Below are 26,768 nucleotides of genomic sequence, written 5' to 3'. Positions count from 1 at the left end.
TGTTTCGCTGCTGGTGGCCCGGGTTCGGATCCTGGTCACGCACCGATGCATGCTTGTCAGGCCATGTTGTAGTGGCATCTCACATAAAGTGGAGGAAGATGGGCAAGGATGATAGCTCTGGGCCGGTCTTCCTCAGCAAAAAGAGGAGGATTGCCATGGATGTTAGCTGAGGGCTGATCTTCCTCACACAAAAAAGAGGTAGATCAAAGAAGAAATCAAAAGGGAAATTAGAAAATAGCTCAAAACATACAAAAAGAAACAATAGGGGCCGGTCCGGTGGCGCAAGTGGTTAAGTGTGTGCTCCACTGTGGCGGCCTGTGGTTCACCGGCTCAGATCCCGGGTGTGCACCGACGCACCGCTTGGCAAGCTATGCTGTGGCAGCGTCCCATATAAAGTGGAGGAAGATGGGCACAGATGTTAGCCCAGGGCCAGTCTTCCTCAGCAAAAAAAAATAAAATAAAATGAAAGAGGATTGGCAGATGTGAGCACAGGGCCAATCTTCCTCAGCAAAAAAAAAAAGAAAGAAAGAAAGAAACAATAAACACACCAAGACTTCTAGGATGCAGAGAAAGTAGTAGTAAGAGGACAGTTTATATTGATAAATTTGTACATTATAAGAGAAGAAAGATGTCAAAGAAACAACCTGACTTACAACACACAGCATTAAAAAAAGAAAAAAAAATGAAACCCAAAGTTAGCAGAAGGACGGAAGTCACCAAGAGGCAAGTGGAAAAAAATTGAAAGACAGTATGGAAGATCAATAAAAGTAAAAGCAGAGTTTTGGAAAAAATAAAATTGAGAAACCCTTAGATAAAATATCTAGGAAAACAAAGATAGATGACTAAAACTAAATCAGAAATGAAAAAGGAGGCATTACAACTGATGCTTCAGAAAGAAAAAGATCAGAAGAGACTATTCTGAACTAATGTACACTCATAAATTGCATAACCTAGACAAAATAGATAAATTCCTAGAAACAACCTATGAAAGCTGAATCATGAAGAAATAGAAATCTTGAACAGATCAGTAACAAATAAGCAGACTGAATCAGTAATCAAACACCTCCCAACGAGAAGGGACTTCTCCACTCTGCCTGACCTTAGCCAGCCTGCCCCAGCCCCAGGCTGACTCCCGTGGACCTAGCTGGCTCCCTGCAGGCTTCTGCAAATCCAGGCCCCTGGCTCACCCTGGAGCATGCCAGCTCTGGGGGCCTCAACCAGCATCCTTGACACCAGGCTCCCACCAGGCTCCTGGGAACCCAGGGCCCCATCTCAGCCTAGGGGCTGCCATCTTCAACAGCCCAAGGTGGCTCTTGTGACCACAAGTGGTGTCCTTGGCACCAGGCTCCTGGTGGGCTCTGGTGAATCCAGACCCTGGCTCACCCAAGGTCCTGCGTACTCCAGGCAGCCACAGGCAACACTCAGCCACAGACAGCTTTTGTACCAGGGCACCCAGTGGGCTCCCACACCCCCAAGACCCCAAGTCACTCCAGCACTTGCTGCCTCCAGCAACCCCAGGTAGATTCCATGGCACCAGGCTCCCCAAGAGCTGCTGGGGAACTCAGGCCCATGGCTCACCACACCACCTGCCAGTTTCAGGAGCCATAGACAGCTCTCATGGAACCAGGCCCCGGGCAGGCTCCCACAAAACCAGGCCCCCAGTTTACCCAGGTGCTTGCTGACTCAGGCGGCCCCAGGCAGCTCCCATGGCACCAGGCACCGGCAGGATCCCATGAACCAAGGCTTCCATCTTGACCCAGTGCCTGCTGGCTTCTGCAGCCTCAGGCAGCTCCTGTGGCCCCAGGATCCCAGCAGGCTCCCAGGAATCCAGACTTCTGGCCTACCACAGCACAAGCTGTCTCTCGTGGTGCTAGGCTCCTGGCAGTCTCCCATGAACCAAGGCTCTCAGCTCATCCCAGCACTGGCGAACTCTCATGGCCCTGGATGACTCCTGTGGCTGCAGGCTCTCAATGAGGACCTGCCAAACCAGGCTCCAGTGGGGCTACTCATGAACTCAGGGTCCCAGATGTGCCCAGGGCCAGACACAATACCATAGACCCAAGCTTTCCACTCACCCCAGTACCAGGCTGCCCAAGGACTCCAGCAGCAAGCCTGCCCCTGGACACTACCAGATGGCCTACACAGGACCCCTAGATGGGATGACTGTGAAGGCTTTGGTTTGCTAAAGCCAGTCTGTAAAGGGTGGAAGAGGTGCCTACTTCCTCAAATTTGCAGACACCAATGGAGGCCACAAGGATCATGGATAATCAAAAACCCATCACACCCCCAAAGAAAAAGAATAAAACTCCAATGACTGACCAAGCAATGGAGATATAGGAACTATGTGACAAAGACTTCAGAACAACCCTCTTCGAGAAATTCATAAAACTCTAAGGAAACATAGACAGACTACTAAATGAAATAAGGAAACAGTGCATGAACAAATGAGAAGTTCACTATAGAAACAGAAATCATTAAGGAAAAACAAACAGAAATCCTAGAGTTGAAAAACACAATGTCTGAACTGAAGAATTCAATAGAGAGCTTCTAAATCAGATTCAACTATAACAAGAAATAATTAGTGAACTAGGAGATGTGTCATTTGTAATCCTCCAGTCAAAGAAGCAAAAAGAAAAATGGGAATGGATAGGAATGGGGAAAGGCAGTGTGAATTATGGGATACCATGAAAAGAAATAGATAAGCATTATTAAAGTACCAGAGGAGAAGACAGGGATAAAGGAAAAGAGTGTTTACTTAAAAAAAATAGCAGCTGACACCTTCCCAAATCTAGAGAGAGATTTACACATCCAAGGTCCTGAAGCCAATCTGTCAACCTAAAATTTCAAACTAAAACTTTCTTCTCCAAGACACATTATAACAAAACTATCTGAACTCAAAAAAAGGATCAAACAACATGATCAAGTTCAACATGATGCAAATCAATGAATGTGATACACCACATTAATAGAATGAAAGATAAAAATCACAAAATAATCTCAATCGATGCAGAAAAAGCAGTTTGACAAAATTCAACAGCCATTCATGATAAAAATTCTAAATAAAGGGGTACAGAAAGAACATACCTGAACATAATAAAAGGTTTACATGACAAAACCCACAGCTAACAACGTATTGAACAGTGAAAGGTTGAAAGCTTTCTTGCGAAGACAAAGAACAAGACAAGGGTGCCCAGTCTCAACACCACTCTTCAACATACTGCTGTAAGTCTCAACCAGAGACATTTGACAACGAAAGAAATAAAATACATCTAAATTGGAAATGAAGAATCAAAGTGGTCTCTGTTTGCAGATGATATGATTTTATATAGAGAAATACGTAAGGACTCCCCCCCAAACTTTTAGGACTAATAAACGAATTCACTCAAGCTGCAGGAGACAAAATCAACATGTAGAAATCTGTTGCCTTTCTGTACACTCACAATGAACTATCTAAAAAAGATATAAAGAAAAAAATTCTATTTACAATAGCATCAAAAACAGTAAAATACTCATAAATAAATTTAACCAAGAAGGTGAAAGATCTAGACACTGACAACTATAAGACATTGATGAAAGAAATCAAAGACACAGAGAAATGAAAAGATATCTTATGTTCATGGATCAGAAGAATTAATATTGTTAAAATGTCCATGCTACCCAATGCCATCTCAAGATTCAATGCAATTCCTATTAAAATTCCCATCACATTTTTCACCGAAATAGGACAAGCAATCCTAATATTCATATGGATCCACAAAAGACCTCCAATAACCAAAACAACCCTGAGAAAGAAAAAGCTGAAGACATCACATTCCTGATTTCAAATTTTATTACAAATCTATAGTAATAAAAACGGTAATGATACAGGTGTAAAAAGAGACACATAGACCAATAGAACAGAATCAAAGGCCCAGAAATAAAACCACACACATACACTTTGCTAAAAGTTGATGAGTCAGCTAAGAAGACTCCATGGGGAACAGATAGTTTCTACAATAAATGGTGTTGGGAAAACTGGATAACCACATGCAGAAAACTGAAATTGGACCCCTATTTTACAACACTCTAAAAGTAATCCCAAATTGAATTAAAGACTTAAATGCAAGACACCAAATATAAAACAACTAGAAGAAAATATAGAGAAAACAGGCCCAAGAAACTCATCTTGACAATAATTTTTTTGGATATAACATCAAAAGTGCAAACAACAAATGTAAAACTTAACAAGTAGGATGACATCAATCTAAAAATCTTCTGCACAGCAAATAAAATAATTGGCAAATTAAGGGGTTAATATCCACAGTATATAAGAAACTCTTACAACTCAACAGCAAGGAAAACAGCAAAACAATATGAAAATGGTCAAAGGACCTGAATAGATACTTTTCCAAAGAAGACATAAAAATGGTTAACAGGTACATGAGAAGATGCTCATAATCACTCATCATCAGGGAAATAAAATCAAAACTACAATGAGATATCACCTCACATCTGCTAGAATGGTTATTTTCAAAGAGACAACAGACAACAAGTGTTGACGAGGCTGTGTAGAAAAGAGAACCCTGTGCACTGTTGGTATGAATGTAAATTCCTACAGTCACTATGGAAAAAATTTGGAATTTTCTCAAAAAAATAAAAATAGAAATACTATATAAATGAGCAATTCCCCTTCTGGTTGTATATGCAAAGGAAATGAAGTCACTATTCTGAAGAGATATCTGCACCCCTATGTTCATTTCAGCATTAATCACAAACTGAGGACGTGGACACAATCCATGTGTCCATCAATGGATAAATAGATAAAGAAAATGTCAGACATATGTATATATACATGAAATATATAATGGAATATTATTTAGCCATGCAAGAGAATGAAATCCTGCATTTTGTAACAACACAGATGGAACTTGAGGCATTACGCTAAGTGATATAAGTCAGACAGACAAAGACAAATACTATATATTCTCACCCATATGTGAAATCTAAAAAAGCCCAACTCAAAGGAATAGAGGCTAGAATGGTGTTTGCCAGGACCTTGGGCGTGGGGGAAACGGGGAGAGGTAAGTCAAAGTGCACAAATTTCTAGCTGTAAAATGAATAAGTTTTGGGGATCTAATGTACAACATGGTGACCATAATTAACAATAATATATTATAGACTTGAAAGTTGTTAAGAGAGTAGATCTTAAAAGTGATCGCTAGAAAAAACAAGTTAATTATGTGAGGGAATGGAGGTGCTAACTCACTGTATTGTGGTAATTCTTTCACAAATCATCATCTTGAACACCTAAAACTTACATGTGTTATATGTCACTAATATTTCAAGAAATATATAAAAAAAAATCTCTCAACAAATTAAAACCCAGGACCATATGACTGCAGTGGTGAATTCTACCATACATATAAAGAAGTTTTAAAAACAAGCCTTCTTACACTCTGTCAAATATTGAAAAAGAGAGAATACTTCCAAACTCATTTTACGACGCCAGAATTACCCTGATACCAACACTAGACAAGGACACTAAAAGAAAATAAAATTACAGACCATTACCCCTGATGAACATAGATACAAAAATCCTCAACAAAATACTAACAAATTGAATTCAACAGCGTATTAAAAGAATTATACACTACCACCAAGTGAAATTTATTCCTGATATACAAGGGTAGATTAACACACAAAAATCGATCAATGTAATATGCAACATCAAGAAAAGGAAGGGGAAAAAACATGACCATCGCGATTGATGGACAAAAACCAGTTGACAAAATTTAACACCCTTTCATGATAAAACACTCGAGAAACAAGGAATAGGAGAAAAAACACACAGCAAACACAAAACTCAGTGATGGAAGACTGAAAGCTTTTCCTGAAAGCTCTAAGATCAGGAACAAGGCAAGGATGCCCACTTTCACCACTTCTATTCAACACAGTACTGAAGTTCAAGCCAGAACCATGAGGCAATAAAAATAAATAAATAAAAGGCATCCAAATTGGAAAGAAAGAAGTAAAACGGTCTCTGTTTGACGATGATATCATCTCATATGTAGAAAATCGGAAAGACTCCACAAAAAGCCGTTTGATCTAACAGAGAATTCAGGAAAGTAGCAGGATACAAAGTCAATACACAAAAATCAGTTGCATTTCTATACATGAACCAGGAACTCCCTGAAAAGGAAATTACAAAAACAATTCATTTATATCAGAAAGAATAACATGCTTAGGAATTAACTTAACCAAGGAAGTGAAAGGCTTGCACCATAAAAACTTCGAAACATCTCAGAAAGAAATTAAAGAAGACATACATAAATGGACAGATATCCCATATTCATGGATTGGAAGGTTTAGTATTGTTAAAGTGTCAATATTACCCAAAGCAGTCTACAGATTCAATGTAATTCCTATCCAAATCCTAATGATGTTTTTTGCAGAAATAGAAAAACCCGTCCTAAAATTCACATGGAATCTCAAGGGACTCAGAATAACCTAAACAATCCAGAAAAAGAAGAACAAAACTGGAGGACTCACACTTCCTGATTTCAAAACTTACTACAAAGCCACAGTAATCAACAGTATGGTATTGGCATAAAGGCAGACATAGAGACCAATGGCATAGAATAGCTAGCCCAGAAACAAACCCTCACATATATGGTCAAGTGATTTTTGACAAGGGTGCCAAGATAGTGCAATGGAGAAAGGTTTCTTGTCAACAAATAGTACTGGGAAAACTGGATATCTGCATGCAAAAGAATGAACTTGGACCCTCATCCAACACCATATACAAAAATTAACTCAAGGATATAAATGTAAGACCTAAAATAAGAAAACTCTTAGAAGAAAACAGGACAAAATCTTTATGACACCGGACTTGCAAGTGATTTCTTGGATATGACACCAAAGGCACAGGTAACGAAAGAAAAACAACGGACAAATTGGACTCCACGGAAATTTTATAAGTTGGTACATCAAGAGGCACTGTGCATAGAGTAAAAAGGCAACCCACAGAGTGGGAGAAAAAATTTGCAAATCATATTTCTGACAAGAGACTGGTATCCGGAATATACAGAGATGTCTTAAAACTGAACAACTAAAAGCCAATTCAAATATGGGCAAAGGACTTGAAGAGACAGTTCTCCAAAGACTTATGAATGGCATATAAGCACATGAAAAGACGCTCAACACCACTAATCATTAGGGAAATGCAAATCAAAACCACAATGAGACACCACCTCACACCCGCTAAGATGAGTGCTACAGGAAAGACAGAAAACAACATGTGTTGGACAGGATGAGGTGAAATGGGAATCCGTGTACACTGTTGATAGGAATGTAAAATGGTGCAGCCGCTATGGAAAACAGTATGAATGTTCCTCAAAAAATTGAGGGCCGGCCCGGTGGCGCAAGCGGTTAAGTGCGCGCGCTCCGCTGCGGCGGCCCGGGGTTCGCTGGTTCGGATCCCGGGCGCGCACCAAAGTACTGCTTGGTAAGCCATGCTGTGGCGGCGTCCCATATAAAGTGGAGGAAGATAGGCACCGATGTTAGCCCAGGGCCGTCTTCCTCAGCAAAAAAAGAGGAGGATTGGCGGATGTTAGCTCAGGGCTTATCTCCTCACAAAAAAAAAAAAAAAAAAAAAAAAAAAAAAAATTGAACATAGAATTATCACATGATCCAGCAATTCCACTTGTGGATATACACCCAAAAGATCTGAAAGCAGAGCCTTGAAGAGATATTTGTACACCCATGTTTATAGCAGTATTATTCACAATAGCTAAAACGTGGAAACAACCCCAGAGTCCACTGACACATGAATGGATACACAAAATGTAGTATATCCATACAACAGAATATTATTCAGTATTACAAAGGAAGCAAATTCTGCAATATGCTACATGTGTATTAACCTTGGGGACATTATGCTAACAGAAATAAGCCAGTCACAAAGAGAAAAATACTGTATGATTCCACTAACATGAGGAACTGAGATTAGTCAAAATCACAGAGATGGAAAGTGGAATGGTGGCTGCCAAGGGCTGGGGGAGGGGAGAAGGGAGACTTACTCTTTAATAGGTATAGAGTTTCAGAATCATAAGAGTTATGGGGATGAATGGTGGCGATGACTGTGCAACAGCGTAAATGTATTTAACGCCACTGAAGTATACACTTAAAAATGGTTAAGATGTCACGCTTTTTGTTATGTATATTTTAACTCAATATACAAAAAGGAAAAAAAAGAAATTAGCTATCAAGGCACAAAAAGACATAGTGGACTTTTAAATACATATTGCTAAGTGAAAGAACCCAACTGGAGAAGGTTATATACTCAGTTCCATAGTTTTCATATATTCCAATCACACGACATTCTAGACAAGGCAAAACCATAGAAACAGTATAAAGATCAGTGTTGCCAGGAGTTGGAAGGCAAGGGATGAAGAGGCAGAGCACAGGGAATTTAGGGCAATCCAATTCTTCTGTAGTCTCTGTCATGGTGGATACATGAGATTATGCATTTGTCAAAATCCAAGTACGTGACAGTGAGACAGTGAACCCTAATGTAAACCACTGACTTGGTTACGAACACTGTAGCAGCATCAGCTCCTCACTTGTAAGGAATGAATCGCACTAACACAGGTGGTCATGCAAGATGTTAACAGTAGGGGAAACTGTGGGGGAGGAGGGAGAAACGCTCTGCACTGTCTGCTGAATTTCTCTGTCCATCTAAAACTTTCCTAAAAACAATCTATTAATTAAAAATTAATCAATGGAAGGTAGGGAGTGGGTAGAAATATGGAGGAAATAAGAATATCAGAATATTAATAAGTGTTGAAGCTGGGTAATAGGGACGTGGGGGGCTATCACACTTTTCTGTTTAATTTGTGTATGTTAAAGGTTTTCCACAATAAAACATTTTTAAAGCTCCAGGTTAAATCTAGATTATATGTACCAAGAATCAAAGAATGTGAAGAAAACACATTTTTGAAGCAAGTACTCAAAGGGTACACTGAGGGAACGTGCAATCACACTGGATAGAGAGTGAACGTCCTGGTTCCACCAGGAAGGCTCAGAGCTCAGTGAGCAAGGCAGGCGACAGCACAGTCAGGGAAGTGACAGATAATGAACACGGAAAAATGTTCGGCCTCACTGGTCACAGAAATGCCAACGATGGGCCCTGACAGAACTGCCAGAGGATTTACAACGTTGTGACACTCACAGTTAGAGCGGGCTCAGGGACAGTGTACCACGTCCTGTGAGAAGGCCAATCATCACCGGCTTTCTGGAGGGCAAACCTCTCAAACCCTGGAACTTGCAGGCCACTGGCCCGGCTGTTCTGTTGTACAGAATCTGCCCAAAAACAAAGGTATTGGGTAAAGATGATAGACTGAATAAACACATGTAGAGCCCCTTGACATAAAGTCCCTAAAAAATGACCCAAAGTTTCCTTGATTGTTGAACAAATTCATAATAGCCCTGAGAACCATCAAGAAAGCCGACATTTTGAGGAAGACATCAAAGAGAGACAGCAGCTGGTGACCGGGGACCCCAGTGGGGAGCTCCTGGTGGGCCATGGAAACCAAGCCAGAGCGCCCTCTCTCTCTCCCCCTCCTCCCCCTGCCGCTCACCTAACACCTCCTGCATCGCCCCTCCACTCCCAGCCACTGCCCACATCACACTCCAGGAACACAGGAACAGAGGCACAGGGTGCCCTTTCCACCAGCACATCTGTCCTCTTGTTCTCTGCACCTCCCCAGGCGGTGAAGCCCAGCCCTGCACCTCCTCAGGGCCCAGCATGCTCCTCCCTGACCCTCAGGCTCCTCCTCTCCATCCAGTCCTACCTGCAGCAACTGTTAGCTCGTCTCCACCTTACAAACAAAACTCTCCCTTGGACGTATGCTCCTTTTTGGCTATTGTCCACTTTCCTGACTCCCCTTCATGGCTAAACCTCTTAAGTAAAGTGTCCCATCCCTACTGCCCTCCCATGGCTCCCCTTCACCCACTCTAGACTCAGCTTCATTCCCACCCTCTCAAGGAGACTGAGGTCACCAGTGATCCCCTGTGGCCAAGTCCAGCCATCTTTTCTCCATTTTGATCAGAGCTGTATCCGACCCAGCAGAGCACCCCTCCTTTCTGCAATACCCTTTCCCCTCGTGGCTCCTGCGACTCCATGCTCCACCGTTTCAGTCTCCTTTCCTGGACCCTCTTCAGCTGCACCTCTGTAAACACTGCCTGTTCCTAGGCTGGGCCCTGGTCCCTTCTACAGCTGCAGTGTCTCCAGGAGACCTCATTCACTTCCATGGTTTTAAACATCTCTGACCTCATCCTGACTCTGCAGACACACCGATGCAACTTTAAGAGGATAGGTGCTGGCTCCTCAGTGTCGGCACCTAAGAAGTATTTCAGACTCGATTCCTTTCAAAATTTTACTGTCATATGAGTTCCAAAATAGCATCAAATATTTCCAAAAAGGAGGAAAAATTTGGCAACAATAAATAGTAGTGAACAAAGTAACCAATAAAATGTCTACTTGCATATAACCATCGTTGCTTGATGGGGAAAATAAGAACATAGAACTAAGTAAGATCAGACAGTCTCAAGCTGGGGAGTGGAAGGTGATGAGTTGGGAGTGTAGAACACAGGAACTGATCAACTCTAAGCATTTACAGAAAGAGAGGCAGAAATGGTTGTTCCTAAAAGCTGAAAGACACCCACTAGAAGAATAGAAAAATCATGAGAAAGCCTAACAAATTAAAAATTAAATTAAATGGTAGACTCACATTCCAATTTATCAATAATCACAATTGTAAATGGATCAAATTGCTCTATAAAAAGATGAAGGCTCTCAAGTTGAGTTAAAATATAGTTATAAAATAAAGGGATATAATATGGTTGAAAATAAGGAGATAAATAAGACTTTAAATGGGACAAAAAGGGGTTCTCTGTGTTGATAACTGTCAGGAACACTTATACACCTAACAATATGGTCTTGAAACATAAAGCAAAACTGGACAAACAAGAAGACACAGGCACCTCAAGAATCACAGGGAAACCTACCTTACCTCTCTTAGAAATCCACATGTCAAGTGATACAGTAAGTTAGGAAACAGATCTGATGATGAACACAAAAAAGCTAGATCTAGACTCAGCCCAAGGGACAACAACATAAGCAACTAGTGGAGAGGAAACATTCTTCTCAAACCACAATGAAACAGTCACCACAATGGACTGTGTGCTAAGCCACAGTGAAATCTCTAAAGAGTCCAAAAAGCAGAAATCTATGTGACCATATTACCGGACCTTAAAGCAATAAAAGTAAAAAATAATCACAAAATATTGGCTCCCCTCCCCCAACCTATCCACTTGAAAATCTATCCAAACCCTTCTAAATCTCTCAGGTTAAAGAGGGAATCCAGACAGACAGGACAACCTCTTTAGAAATGAATAGCAATGAGAGGAGCATGAGACAAATCTATGGCATAGGGACAAAGGAACAGAAGAAGGGACACAGCCTCCACTGCAGGTATCAGGGAATATCAACTGTACACGAAGAAGCTGAGCACTTCCCTCCAGGAGCCAGAACACCACCACAATAAAACCAACATCAGCAGAATGAAGTGAGGATTCACAAGACAGGAACAACAATGTAGACCTGAGCAATGGAGTCAAGGGCTGACTGTCTGGAAAGACCTGTACCAGTGAGAAACCTTGCACAATCTGACCAAGAGGAACAGACAAAGGCACGAAACTGTACCATCAGGTACAAGAAACTACAGAAACAGCTTTAACGTGATAGGAGAACATAGGGGATAACTCTGACCAGGACATCAGCGGTCCTCAACTGGAGCTGTCCTTCCCCCGGGATGCATCTGGAAACACGCAGGATGGGTTTTGTTTCTTGCTTTGTGTTTTCTTAATGGTTGTTGCCCTGGGGGTCCGGGAGGTCCTGAACAGCCTGTCACATATAGCCGTTTCCCTCCTGAAGTGTTACTGACATCTGGGAAGACAAGCACTGATCCAGATTAAATGAACAATGTGGTAGGGAAATGTTCTCCATGGGTGTATAACAGGCAAAAGATGGTACCCTCAATACATAAGGAATATCGAGAAACCAATGTTTACAAGGACTAAACTGTAAAAGAGCAGGAAAATCAGAAATGTAGCCAATAAACACACCAACAATATTCCAACCTATTTGTACAGGTAGAGAAATATGTATGTAAAACACAGGAAATAGTCTAGGAGATTACACACCAAATTTTACTACCAACAAGGAATAAAAGTTGGCAGGTATGTGAGAAATAGGAGTTTTTACCACTTGTTAACTTGTATATTTCTGGAGTGTTTTAATTTTTACAAAAGAGAATGTATTCTACTCAAAAAGATATTTCAAATTTTAAAGAAATTATTAAAATGTTCAAAATGACTTCAGTTCAAGGATATTCATTAAAACATGAAGGGAAAGAACCCCCCATGACTTTAAGAGTCTCCTGTAACTATTCTTTCTTTTTTTTTTTTTTTAATTTTATTTATTTATGTTTTTATCCCCAAAGCCCCAGTAGATAGTTGTATGTCATAGCTGCACATCCTTCTAGTTGCTGTATGTGGGACGCGGCCTCAGCATGGCCGGAGAAGCGTTGCGTCAGTGCCCGCCCAGGATCCTAACCCAGGCTGCCAGCAGCGGAGCGCGCGCACTTAACCGCTAAGCCACGGTGCCAGCCCCGCCTGTAACTATTCTAATAGTTACTATGTCGATTTTATTTCACATTTACATCCTAACTCATTGGAATTTACATTTGTTTGAGGGATGCAACAGAAGCTGATTTTCTCTTGTTCAAGTGGAAAACCAACCGTCCAGGAACCATTCATTGCGTAGGTCTGGCTTTCCCAGCAGACCTGCAATGCCTCCTTCCTCACCTGCTAAACCCTGACAACTACTGCTGCCTCTCGAGCGCCCTAGAGCAAGCGGAGTGAGCTCTGCAACCTGGGCTCCCTGTCTACGAGGGGCGGCTACCAGCAGAGCCTTCTCCCAAGACAGCAGCAGGCATGCTGCACACAGAAGTGCTCAGGGGCCGTCTGCTGCGGAGCAGGAAACCCCTCATGATGAGCAGGCAGTGGGGGAGCCCCGAGCCCCGGGACTGACCTCGGCGGGGGGCACCAGGCTGCTAAGGCAGGGAGCCCCCTCCCTTCAGCTCGTCCAGCTCCTCCTGCAGCTTGTGCACCTGGCTGTCGGCGGCTGCCCCTCTTCAGCTGACCGTTCTTCTCCACCTGCTCCCGCAGGCGGCACCCGTGCTCCTGTTCCCCGGGGAGCAGAAGCAATAGGAGTGCAGCAGTCGAGGAGATCTTGGGCCCCCAGTGCTGACAGGATGACCCCCCTGAGGGACGGAGGGCTGGTGTCGCTGTGCTCGCCCCGCACAGCTTCTGCGGCTGGATTCAGGGTGACATCCGTCGGAGGGTGAAGGGGCTCTGGGAGGGTTTCTGAGGCATCATTGTGAATGATGAACTTGGGGGTTCTGGGCCAAGCTCTCATCAGGCCCCAGGCTGGTCCCGCTGCAGCTGGGCTCCACATCCTTCTTCAGCCTCTTTTGGTCAACAGCCTCTCAAGGGACAGATGGCCTCTCTTGAGTGTGCTCTGAGAAGAAACTGTAAGAAGGAAGCCAGCCAATAAATCTGCACGCCCCGATCCTGAGGGATAAAGTCACCCACGGAAATCCCACTCTTACCTAGCAGGCCATGGCTGGGAAGAGGGGGTCTCATCGCCAGCATCTACAGCAGACGTGTTTGCATCTCCTTGGCTGCCTAATGCTGTGGAGGCCACACTGTCTCCTGGAGTTCCTTCCAGAGACTGCGCCCAATCCTGACTGGCAGCTCCCTGGGCGGCACTGGGTGCGTTTTCACCCTGCAGAGCGGGTTACTTCCACTTGTGGGACCACGGCTGGGCCCTCAGCTTTTCCCTCAAGGCCCACAATGAACCTGCAGCTCCTTTCGCATCTGCTTCACGCGCATGTTCCTCAGGCCCCCGGTGGCCTTCCTGATGTATTTTCTCCTGGGGTGGCTGTGGCCTTCAGCCCCCTCATCTCAGTCAGGTGGAAGATGGAGGGCGTGGCCATGGGCTGAGCACATAGTACTGATCCTCCAGCCTTTCCTAGAGCTGTTTTTGGTGAAATATTCACTACAGACGAAAGAATGCTTAGTGGGGTCCAGTCACCCCTGTGAACAGCTTTTAACCACTGGACCAGACGTTTTGAGCCCATTTTGTGGAGCCTGCAAGGATAAATGAAAAAGTAATTAGAAAGAAAGAATTAAATGTTTCCCCCTAAAATAATCAGCTATAAAAGCAAAACAAGTGTGTTTGGGAACACCCACACCTGTAGCCACTTTGCCCATTTAAACCTTTAGTAAAGATTTAAGGAACACCTGCTTGCAACTTATTACTGGAATAGAAACATGAAAGACTCACTGTCTAACTTAAGGAGGTGACCGTCTGTAGGGCAGAGAAGGAAGGAAGGTGAGGACCTCCTCCCAGGCTGTGGTAAGTGCCCTGTAGGGACACAGACGTTCTGGCAGATAACACAGGATGGCATCAAGACAACAGGAAAGGCTTCAAAAAGCCTCAGAAATAGTTCTTAGAAGCTCATGGCTGCCCAATCCTCCTGCTGTCCCTAGGGTGCAAGACTTTGGGTGCTAAAATGGGGAGGGTTGGTCACCCTATTTCAAAGCCAGGCCAGGTGTTGGCCAGCAGAGCCTCCCAGGCACCCAGCAGGGCGCCTGGCCCCAGCTCTGCTCAAGCAGCTGAGGATGCTAGACCACCGCCAAGGGGAGGTCAGCCCCAAGAGCTGTGGATCAGTATTACTCCTGTCCTCCCACTACCAGGAGGAAAGCTGCTTCCTGTACAAATCAACCAGCCTCTACAAGGTACTGACCAAGACACTTCATAATCTCTTCTCCTCATTAAGGTAAAATCTCTATTTAGACCAAACTGTGCACGTGGGGGGTTGGGGGGGTCTGTCCCGAGGGCTTTCTGTTCCACTTGAGGTCATCTAAACCCCCTGAGGCCACTGTGGACCAGACCAGGTGGATACTAGGTCCTCAGGGAGTTCCAAGCAACATGACTTTCTAACCTTTCTCAATGCTTGGTGACCAGTTACCAAAGGACTCCTACCTCATTTGCCCCCAGACCACATTAGACCATGACACATGCCAAGAGCCACCTTCTCTGCAGGGCTTTGCCTCATTCTCAAAACAGTTACAAAACTTTTGGGACACAGGTTCTGAAGGAAACCGTCAAGAAAGCAGGGTGGCTGACCTCTGAAACAAGCTCATGTTACTAGTTCTTTGGATAGATTGTAACAACTTCCGAATTAGAACAAACCACTGTAAACCTTCAACAAGACTACAGACAACAAGTGGCATTCAGGTCTTTCAAAATTCAATAACAACCTGCAACATGAAACAAAATGATCTGCCAGGAGGTTTTCAAAGTAGAATGTCTTCAGCGCACTGTTCTGGGACCTCCAGTGTGGAGTCCGCAGGAAAGGACTCATTGAACTAGCTGAATTCCAGAAGCCCTCATGAAGGGAGCCAGGCCAGGGGGAAAGCAAACCACTCACCCTGCTGTAGGAGCCAAAGGACGATGTGTAGAGAGGAGCCCCTTCACCGAGTCCCCGAGGTAAGCCTCCCGGTGAGGAGTGGGCCGTGCCCTCCTCCACCCAGGATGCTGTCAGATGCAGAATCCAAGTCCACATGGTCAGCCTCCCTATGAGGAGTGGACCGTGCCCTGCTCCCCCAGGATGCTGTCAGATGCCCAGTCTGCAGGGTCAGCCTCCCCGTGAGGAGTGGGCCTCGCCCTCCTCCACCCAGGATGCTGTCAGATGCAGAGTCCCAAGCGTAAGTCTCCCCTTGAGGAGTGGGCTGAACCCTGCTCCTCCCAGGATGCTGTCTGAGTCCAAGTCCACAGGGTCAGCCTTCCCATGAGGAGTGGGCCTTGACCTGCTCTGCCCAGGATGCTGTCAGACACCTCTCCAACACTCACCTCCACCTGCAGAGCCACCTTTCCCTGCACTGCCAGGAACCTTCTAGCAACAGAGCATCTGGGAGGTGTATCCATCCAGCAGGTACAAGCTGCATTTGCTCAGCCACATTCCTGATTGCAGAGATCAAGGCAGGCTCCTTGCCATCAAAAGAGCAGAAAAGTCACAGCAAATCCAAGAAGATAGTGACCTAAGGAAGAGCGTTTCCAGACTATCCTGTTACTTAACATTGTTGGCCCTAGCCCAAATCAGTGGAGAGCAGGGTGGCTGCAGGGTGGGGGTGAGAGGGTGGTGGAGGCCATAAGGTGGGTGCTGGTGGCTGTGGGGTGGCCATGGTGGCCCGAGGTGCCCCGAGCAGAGACGGTGGCGCAGACCACAGCTACACAGCATCCAGCGCTGACTCACCTGCTGGACAGGCCCCGAGCACAAAGTGCTGCCCACCTCGGGCTGGACCTCATGGGGGGCTGACTGGGCAGTGGCGGCCAGTTACCTGTGGAAGGAGACGGTGGTTTCTTCTCGTTGCCTGGCCAATGGGAGCAGATCGTGGCCGCACAGCGAACACCATCTCAGGCCTCAGGCTGTTGCACCGCCAGGCTCCGTCCCCCTCCTCACCACCTCTGAGTGGGACCACCACGAGAGTAGAGCTCTGGGCAACACTCTATGGGATGTGGAACTGGTCCCCGTGGCCTACAGGACAGCAAGATGGCAGCACTTACTCCAGCCACCCCCAGTGCACAGTTCTGATCGTTCTTGAGCTTCTGTTAGTGTTTCTTTATATAAAAACAAGCCATTGCGGATGCATGCTTTTCTTTGCATGTTTGTCCTTGTAATGAGCAGTCAGACTCCGCACTTTTTGATGTGTGCTGACAGCTTACGCCTCTCCTCTCCCTCTTCCCCTCATGTCCACACCTGGACAAGCTGAAGAGCAAGTCCAGAGTCTCCTTTCTCTGGCATTGGCTTCGGATCCAACCACACAAGCCCCTGTATGTGTGCAGAACTCTCGCCCTGGTCTCACCCCTGGCAAAGATTTCTTGCTTTGACCAAACTTTAGTCAGGATCCTGAACCTTTTCCTAGGTTTGTGTGTGCACTTCCTTGTAAAATCCAGTTTTAGTAAGAACCTTGCTAAGTCAGTTTAAGCAGAACCCACACCCGTAGATCTGATCACCCTCGAGATCTGCTTGGGCTCCTCCACGTCCCCCACCATCCCTCAGGTGGTGTCTGATAACTCTGGCCTGGCTTCGGTAATAATCTTGTTAGGTCAGGTTAGCTAGAAACCCCAACATTTGTTTTTTCTCTTAGTAATTTTCCTTCTCCTCACCCCCACAATGCTGCCTGGCCGTGAATGCTCACTTGCCCATGCTGCATTCAAAGTCGAGCCCAATCTCATTTCTCCCCAGCTGTGAATCCCATCACAGTGGTCTCTACATATTGCAGTGGTTCTGAATAAAATATGCCTTACCATTTTTGACAAGTGTCATTGAATATTTTTTCTTTAAAACCTCCAACCACGATAAAAACCCAGGCCTGGCTTCTTTCCTTGCTCCCTCAAGCCATTTCAGAGCTGCTTGTGATTTTGGCCCTGCTCTCCTCAGAGACGTCTATTATGTGAGTCATAAGACTTTTGCTAACTTCTGTGTGTGTGTGGAGGGGGACACACACCAGCATCAGTCTCTCCATGGCAACCATAGCACTTACCAGTGAGCAGTCATATTTTGAAAGGAATCTCTTTCTCTGGGAGGTAGGTCTCAACAATGAGTTCAAAATATTCAGTGAACGATGTACTAAACAGATGTGCTGTCATCCAGGCTTTGTTGTTCCATTTGAGCATTGACTCTAAGTTAAAGTCACCGGATGCATTACCCCTAACAAGAGAGCGAGACTGTACAAAGGCCCGGGGGGGGGGTGGATTGGAGGGGGAGGGGAGAGAACAGGATCAGTTAGAGGAACCAGAGGTCAGAGTGTGAGACAGGAGTTGGAGAAGCGGCCAGAGCAGTCGGTAACAGCACAGCAGCCAGGTCAAGGCCCTGTGCACCATGTCTGGGAGTCAGGATCTTCTAATAGCAGTCAGTGGGGGAGCCCCACTTCTGCTTGGATCTCTGGGGGACAAGAAGGCAGTGTCTTACCACGTCTGTCTGTCCACAGCTTCCAGACCCTGGCCAGGGAGCATGAAGCACTGATGCAGAAGTACCTGCACCTGCTGCAGATCGTGGAGGCGAGAAGACAGTGGCCAAGCAGCTACGGCAGCAGATCGAGAATGGGGAGATCAATATCGAGTGACTGAAGGCAGAGGTGACTGCTGACGAGGGGTGCAGAAGAGGGTGGCCGGGGTGCCCAGGGCACAGGCCCAACACCCCACACTCCAGGCTTCAGCAGGATCGGGGGGGGGCACATGACCGGCAGCGGGGACCAGCTTCCAGCCACAACTAAGCCAGTCTCCAAAAGTAAATTTAGTGATGCTGGCAGAGTGGGAAGGGCCTTAGTCAGATCTGAGTTCAGATCTGCCACTTGACATTTGCAACTTGACAGTTACAACTTGGAGTGCGCCCCCCCCATCCTCTATGCGTCCATTCCTTCATCTATAAAACAGCCTTTTTATACTTGCCTGACAAGGGTGTGAGGATTGAGTGAGGTTATTTATGGGCGAAGTTTTATTTACTCTGCTGATGACCACATTGAGTAAGCATCCCCACATTATCAGCTGAAGAGTCCGGGGACACAGGGTCCCTGGTATGTCATCATAGTGTGGGCTCGTGGCTCAGTTCCAAGCAGTCGTTCCCTCTGCCTGTCATAAGAGCTCCTACAGGGGCTCACCGGCTCCAGGCTTATTGGTCTGGAGGCCATGCTGTTGCTAGGTTAAGCCTTCTAGAACTTCACTACTCAAAATGTGGTCCATGAAGCAAGAGCATGTTAGGAATGCAGAATCTCAGGCCCTGCCCAGACCTCCGGAATCAGAATCTGCACTTTCACAACAGCCCAGTCGATTGCCATTTACATTAAAGCTTGGGAGGCGCTGGCTCTCTGTCCCTTAGACGCCCCTCACCAGCTGTCTACCCCAGCGCCGAATGATCTGATTGCCTCTCCCCCCTCAAGAAGGACACTGCCTTCTTGTCCCCCAGAGATCCAAGCATGTTCACCAGATGCTCAGAGCCATTTGGCCACGTCACACGAGGACCGTGGACTCTGAGCTGAGGACGGGAAAATGGAAACATAGATTCTAACGAGGGTCGGATGCATGATTTGTAGGGCCTGATGCAAGGGAAAAATGCAAGGCCCTGGGTGGAGTCGGGGAAGTCGACCTCCCCTTCTCACAGCCCACCAACCCACCCATGGCAGACAGGCGCCCCCCCAATTTCAACCTCCAACCTCCTCTAACCTCTGTGCCATGATACACTTGGTACCTAGATGAGGGGTGGGCAAGATGTCCCTGCTGAGTCACCCACCTAGTGCCCAGGCATTGTCCCTCACCCTGCCCTGAGACACCATCGGGATTGCACTGCACCCACTCTTACTGCACCTACACCGAGGCTCCTGAAGAGGGTTGAGGGTGACTCACGGAGGGATGTGAGTTTTCCTTGCTGACTAGACCCATTTGCTCCCAGAGAGAGGGTAGAGGAGGTCATGGGTTCTGGGGTGCCAACATGTGTGGAGCAAGCAGCTGAGAGACCACCCCAGTGAGGCAGCAGGAGGCAGGAACACATGGGGGCTGAGACTCCAAGCCCCTGGGGTGTGCTCCATTGTTCCATCAGATGTTACTCATGAAAACAAATTAAAAGAGAAATGGTTAAGAACTACAAGGTTGCAACTGCGGAACCTGAAGCCCCAAGCATGGGGCCTTCTGAGCATAGGACCCCATCACATGACTTTGAAGCCAGCTCTGCCTGGAATGTTCAAAGATCTGAAGTTGCCAATTCCACCTTATGGTGCCGCTGCCAAGCTCTGAACTGATGGTCACGTCAGCTCGGAACTTGAGGTTGAACAAAAGTTTCAGATTCCACACACCTCCTCTACCCTGCACCAGGCACTGTCAGACATGCTTCCTTAGTCAGTCCCCATAGCTATAATCATAGGATTGAATGAGGAAGGGGGCTAAGAGAACTCAAGTCATCTGCCCAAGCTCACACAGCTGGGAGGTGGCAGAGCCAGGACTAGAACCCACGTCTCCTTGTCTACTTGCTAGTCTTGCCACTCTACTCATAGCCTCTTCCCATGTCACTCCTGGGATGGGGGCTTGTCCTGAGTCTAAACCATTCACTCTGAGATCTATCCTAGCCCTACACATATCCCTGAAACCAAGCTGAGTCCTTGTTAGGGACCAGGGAATAGGTCTAGGGACCAGCACCAGGTTAGTGGCTTCATGATCAAGGGTGTCAGGTGTCATTCATTCACTCACTCACTCATTCACTAACTGCCTAATATCAGCTGACCACTGCCTCATCCTCTTCCCCAGGCTCCTCTTCCCTCATCACTTGGGGATCCAGCCAGTGCTGCCTGGTCATGAGCTGTGCACATCTTGGCCTTTGCACACGCTGGGGCTTCTGTTTGGAGTGCCCCTGCCACCCCCACGCTTCCCTGCCTGGTGGGATCCTACCAAGCTCGAATGCCTCCTCCTGGGGACTCTCATCCCAGAATGTTCTCCTTGCCCCCTGCTCCCACGGCTTTCCCACCCTCAGCATGCCATGTCAGAGCCAGGTCCTTGGGTGTCTGTCCCCAACCCGGTCTGGTGAGACCTCCTTGAAAGCAGGGGTGTCCTTTATCACTCTGTCCCTTCTGCCTCACACATAGTAGGTACTCTGTAAGGGCTTGATGAATGAAGGGCATCAGGCTCTGTGGCAGGCAGTAAAGAGATGGAAGATTCTACCCTTAAGGTCTGATTGGGGTAGAGTGTGATTGGTGCCATAATAGAGTTTGCGGTGTGAACCCAGCTAGAAAATGAGTCATTTTATGGCCAAAGAAGGTGTGGGTTCATGTCGCATATGGCCTTGAAAGGTTTCAGGGGTTGGTAGGCCAGAGAAGGGGTGGGTGCAAAAGGCAGGGCCCTCTCTGGTGCTGGGGAGCACAAAACTGGTCAGTTTTGAGTGAAAGTGTGTGTGTGTGTGTGTGTGTGTGTGTGTGTGTGTGTGTGTGTCAGTGTGGCAGCAGAGGCCTGTTTGGTGGGAATTTGGAGCAACGTTTTCAACTGAGTGCATTACTCTCCAGGGCAAAGGATTTCTTTAAGAAGACTGAAAGATCAGCTTGGTAAAGCCTTCTGGCTGTAGTCTCTCTCTCTCACTGTCTCTCACTCTCTCTCACTCTCACTCACTCTCACTCACACACACACATCCACATCCTGCAGGGCAGAGGACACCTGTGTGCTCTGGAGGGGCTTTAGGAGGGTGAAACAGAGCCCATTTCCCAGGAAGTAGGCCATCAGGTAGGCAGGAGGCACTGAGAAGCCAAGTAAGTGATGAGTGACGCCCGTGACAAAGATAGAGGGTCTTAGAAAGTCAGAGCTGGGAGGGATCTGAGAACTCAGAGGTCCACAGAAGAGGGAGGACTTATCCAAGGTCACTCCAAGGTCACTTCCAGTGCTAGAATCCAGGCTTAACCTTGTGTCTCCTGGCTGTAGATGCTTGGCCTGTGCCTGCCCCACAACTTATTCCTTCCTTGCTGGGGAGACGGGCCAGATAAAAGGTGCATGTTCGGGAACCACTGTGTCACCTGGATGACCTCAAGCTCTCATGGTCCACCTGATAGCCAGAAAAATTCCTCAAGCCCCATCCCACTTATTCCTGAGGATTTTCAGGGTCTTCCATTTTCATGGCCACGTCTGGCTTCTAATTCTGCTCTCCTGGCTTCTTGTATCACTTCTCACAGCGGCTGTCTTCACTCGGTCTTGACTGCTCCTTACCCCTGTATGGGCACTCCTTGTGTCCATCAGGTGGAGCTAGATTCTGCTGCAATTACAAACAGCCCCCAAGTCTCAGTGGCTTAAAACAACAAAGATTGCTTTTTCTCTCACACTGTGTGTCCATTGTGGGTTCCGCTCCACAACATTCTCACTCAGAGTCAGGGTCACAGGCTGATGGGTCTCCCACAATCAGGAAATTCACCAGTCCCATGGCAGGGGAAGCAACGTGGCAAATGGTGCCTGACAGCACTGCTCACATTTCATTGGACAAAGTGAGTCACTTGAACACACTCAACTTCAGGGGCTTGGGAAGTACAGTCCTGCCCTGTCCCAGCAGGACAACCAGAGTATCCAGGAAAGACCTAATGACACCCAACTGGCTCCTCTTTCAGTCCCCAAGCCCCTGACACCAGCCAAGTATAGACCAGACTTTCTGAAAGCCTTAGATACAGTAGAAGGGGTTTGCAGTACTGAAACAGAAAATGGCTTAAACGTGAATAGAAGACATCCTTGCCCTTCTGTCACTCAGCATTTCCTGCTACACGGATTTCTTGCTGACCTCCTCTCCTCACACTGGCCTCTCTCCACATGTTTCCAACGCCATTTTGTTGGTGGTGGGGGTGTTCAAAATCTCTTTATCTGCCAAGACCCTCGCCCCCGTCCAGTGATGTGTTGGAGCTGGCTTATACCAATTTGCAAGTTTGTTGTGAAATTTTCAAGACTCTTTCAAGCTTGTTATTCGCCCTTTGGTAGCTTAAAATGGGCCAAGGTTGGAATGTTTACACCATGGAAATCAGCCAGTGCTACCAGTCAGAGTTTTTTTTTCAGAGAGCTGGTCATTAATCCTTTACCAATATACCCTTGTATACACTTTCTTCAGGACCAGCTAAATACTTTGCTGGGTCCAGTGCAAAATGAAAATGCAAGGCTCTTAAGAATTTCAAGGCAACAACAACAGAGCCTGAAACCAGGCATTAGGCCCTTCTAAGCGGGCTGTGGACAGGTCACACATCAAGGACATTGGCCCTGTCTCTACTCCATGTATACTCTCCATCCCTGGAGTCCCAACCCACAGCCATGTCTCCCTAGAGGTAACGGGAGAGCATACTCAAACAAAAGTCTACACAAAATTTATTAAGCAAAACTATCCAGCTCTGCTTAGTCTCTTCTTTTCCATCTAAACAGCCCTCTTGGGCCTTATCTTTTGTAACCAAAAAGCTCCAAGGACCATCTAAAACAAAGGGAGCATCCTCCTCTGAGAAGAATCCTCCCCTCCTCTAGAATCTTCAGTTTGGCATCATTTCATTGTTTTAATAGTTATTTTTCTCCCATTTATGATTGGAAGTAAGTTTGGATGGCTCAGGCAGCTCTAAAGGGCAGGGTAGGAGTTTAGAGATGGTGGTGATATTTTACTGACTTGGTAGCACTCAGAATCCTGCAAGCCTGACTCTGCAAGAAACTGCAGAGATCTTTAGTTCCGGGTTTAAGGTAAAACTGTAACCATGGAATCAGGTTTGCAAACCAACTTTGACATGGAGAGGGCCGCCTTGACCCCTCCCCAGTCAGCCCCTCTGCAGGGCCCACTCTGTGCCTTGAGTCCTATTTCCCATGTTCCTCCTGCCATCCCCAACCCTGCTGTCCTGCACTCAACACCCTGTCATACTCTGCATCTTTGTTCACACCATCCCCTCTGCTCCAATTCCTTCCATTCTATAACACACTTGCTGGGCTCCGTTTTATCTTTGTGAGGAAGATAAGCCCTGAGCTAAAATCCATGCCAATCCTCCTCTTTTTGCTGAGGAAGACTGGCCCTGGGTTAACATCTGTGCCCATGTTCCTCCACTTTTATATGGGATGACACCACAACATGGCCTGACATGAGGTGCATCGGTGCAGGCCCGGGATCCGAACCCGGGCCGCCAGCAGCGGAGCTCGTGCACTTAACTGCTACACCACGGGGCGAGCGCAATTGGGCTCCTGTTTTGTCCTGCAAAACGTCTGGGTAGCGCTTGTGGCTTCCATGGTGAGACCCTCCCACTGCAGGAGGTGTGTACCTTGTTGGAGTATAAGTTACCTCTGTGGGTATCTGACCCTCTTCTTAGGCTGGAAGCTCCTCCAGGGCAGGGATCTGACTTATCCACCTTTGGCTGTGTCTCACCCGTGCCCAGCATGGTGCCCACCACAGAGACTCCATCAGGACATGCTGACAGCATTGGCACAAAGGGAGACAGAGATGGGCATCTCTTAGGCTTGGAAGAGGCCAGAGGGAATGGAGGAAGGAGAGAGAACTGAGTTGTGTGGCAGCTGTTTGAAAAGCAAGAAGTACAGAGATCTTTAGCAAAACTTTGCTAACAAAAGAGAGAAAACCCAGGACTAGTTCCTCCACCAATGACTGCACTGACTAAATGCATTCTGGATTAAAGACACTGTCTCCAGAGAGGGGACTGGGGTGTGGCAGGAGCCGATGAGCAGTGCTGCTAAGGAGTGTCACAAATGAGGGTTTGCCTCTGATGGGCCAAGAAGGTCAGACTGTGGGGTGGAAAGTGGGCAGGGCTCAGCTGAGACACCAGGCATTGACCCAGTTGGGCAGACAGAGCTGGACTCTAGCTGGCGAGTTGGGGTGTAAGCCAAATTCCAAACTCTCCATGGACATCGTTGAGAAGGGTCAGCTGAGCAGGCCCTGATGTCAGCCAAGCAAACCCAGATCCAAAGCAAATGCATCCCCAGAAGGGACCTGCAGGATAAGGGAAGGAGGCCTCTGCGATCTCAGTGGGGCTGGGGCTCCTGCCACCATCCTGACACTGGTTTGTAGCAGGGTTGGGCCATGGTCCAAGGCTTCTGCAGGGTCCCCAGGCTCACAGCTTTCCAGAGCTTTGCCAACCTGGCCCGATCCTTAAATCAGATTCCCAGACTGCCAGTGTTGCCTATGCAGGGAGCAGAGTGCCTGACCTGATGGCATCTGGTTTTTGCTTTTGTCCCTGGGGAGTAGATGTCTTGTAGACGTATCTGAGAAGGGCGCCATCAGTTTTACATACAGACTAGTCTTACACACACACACACACACACACACACATCCCTCCAGCCTAAAGAGAAAAGGATACCACGTGCAGATACCAGAACTGGCAAAGACAGCAGACTGGCATTAGGGTGATGACATCAGGACAGTAAGGGTGCTGACATCAGGACAGTAAGGGTGCTGACTGGGTATTCACGTGTCTCTGAGCTCTCCACGAGCCTGTGTGTGAGTCCCTTAGCTCTTTAGAGTTCAGATCCAAGAACAGCCATTTTTTCATGTGCCAAGGGTCTCAGAGAATCGAAAAAATAGAAAAGCCTGCATCAGCAATGCATATTTCTCCATTAGATATTTTCAGCCGCTCTTCAAGCACAGGCCGGGGCAGTTTTAGCAACCCAGAAGTGGAGAGCAGGTAACTGTCCCATTTTGCTTTCAAAGTGCTCCATTCACTCAATTGTCAGAGCCCATTCATCCTGCGGTTCAGCAAGTGGCCTTGAGGCGACAAAGCCACGTGCCCTGAAAAGGGAGCAGAGCTGGCTCTGTGGTGTGTTTGTGATTTCCTAAGCTACTATCTTTGAACATCTGCCACACAGCTCAGGGATGTCTCTGCACCCATTCAGCATCTTCCACTCCTGCTCTTGTTGTACTGAGGGAGTGAGACCCCAGGGTGGGGGTTTGCCCTCAGGCAACACACTGCTGGGAGAGAGGACAGCCCCCTGTGACACATCCCCTAGGAGGACAACACCAGGGACCTCCAACAGCCAAAGTGCTGGGTCATCACAGAGGAGGGAGCAGAGAGCACACGTGGACAATGGGACCAGGGAGGGGCATCTGATGTGGCAGAGAAAGACAGAGACCACGGCAGGGAGATGAGGACAGGCTCCTAGGCTGGGGCTGCCCTGACTCCCGGGGGGGTTCACACTTTCTCTCTGGGCCTGTTTTCCTGTCCACAAATGGGGTGTATGACAGAGTCCCTATGGCATCCCCTCTGCTGTTCAGCTCAAACCCCAGACACACTGGGGAAGTTCTCAGTTCTCCAGGGTGGTAGGAGATGGGGGTGATGAGCAGAGGCAGAGGATGAACAGTTGGGAGAGCAGGGGGCTGCAGGAAGTAGCAGAAGTCTCTCTGGCATCCTTACAGCTCACCCTGGAGAGGAGACTCAGGCTGTGTTCTGGAGCTGGCTGGCTGGGGAGCATGGGTGGAGAGGAGGATGCTGGGAGGGGAGCCACAGCAAATGTGGCTGCCAGGGGTGTTCAGAGGGCCATTACTCAGCATGGTGCTAAGCTGCTAGTGAGAAGGCATGTTCCCCAGTGCTCTTTAGGTGGTGACAGGGCACTTGCATGGGAGAATCTGGGTGTTTTTGCTTTTCTGTTTTCCCTCAAAATGGGGTTGTGGAGAGCTAGCATATACTGAGCACCTTCTCTGCATAAGGCCCTCAAATTGTCCCATTACTTGCAGGGGTGACCTCATTTCACCTTCAGATTCTCCAGGAAAGACCTGAAGTTAAGAGATGTTAGGCATCTTGCTGGAGGTCACACAGCTGAGAAGCAGCATAAGGCGGATTTGAGCCTGCTCTGAGTGGGTCTCAAGCCTTAGCTCTTTTTCACATCATCAGTGGCATTTCCTCTGAATTCTCTAGAGCCCTGAGTTCCTCTAAGATCCTTTAGGGTCACCCCAGCAGGTGGGCACTGAGGGTTCCAGGAAGGCTGGCAGCGAGAGCAGCTCCCATCCTCTGCCGGCTTCTGGGGAGTGTGACCCATGTTTAGAAAAGCCTGTGTTTGGTGTAGAGCTCTGCTGTCACCATCTTGAAATTTTGTCATTTTTTAAAGAAGGGATCCTGCATATTTG

At 47.1% G+C, this 26,768-nt stretch overlaps 1 protein-coding gene across 14 annotated transcripts in view; it reads right to left on the bottom strand.

The window, feature by feature from the left end:
- The window catches only part of LOC131398561 (ral guanine nucleotide dissociation stimulator-like), a 257,569-nt gene that overhangs the window by 116,341 nt on the left and 114,460 nt on the right, over window positions 1–26,768 (bottom strand). For 3 of the 14 annotated variants that reach the window (XR_009216927.1, XR_009216922.1, XR_009216929.1), the window contains exons 1-2: window positions 13,133–13,215; window positions 9,209–9,339 (exon numbers count right to left, since the gene is read on the bottom strand). The exons of 6 other annotated variants lie outside the window; for them this stretch is intronic. The gene's annotated coding sequence lies outside the window, so the exon portion shown is untranslated. Of the gene's footprint in view, window positions 1–9,208; window positions 9,340–13,132; window positions 13,231–26,768 lie in introns of those variants that run through there. 5 more of the 14 variants (XR_009216928.1, XR_009216926.1, XR_009216924.1 and 2 more) reach the window with 4 other exon arrangements.

This window comes from Diceros bicornis, chromosome 35, assembly GCF_020826845.1.
Source record: "Diceros bicornis minor isolate mBicDic1 chromosome 35, mDicBic1.mat.cur, whole genome shotgun sequence".
NCBI lineage: Eukaryota > Metazoa > Chordata > Mammalia > Perissodactyla > Rhinocerotidae > Diceros > Diceros bicornis.
The sequence above is the reverse complement of the archived record's forward strand: the minus strand, read 5'-3'. Positions and strand labels throughout refer to the sequence as shown.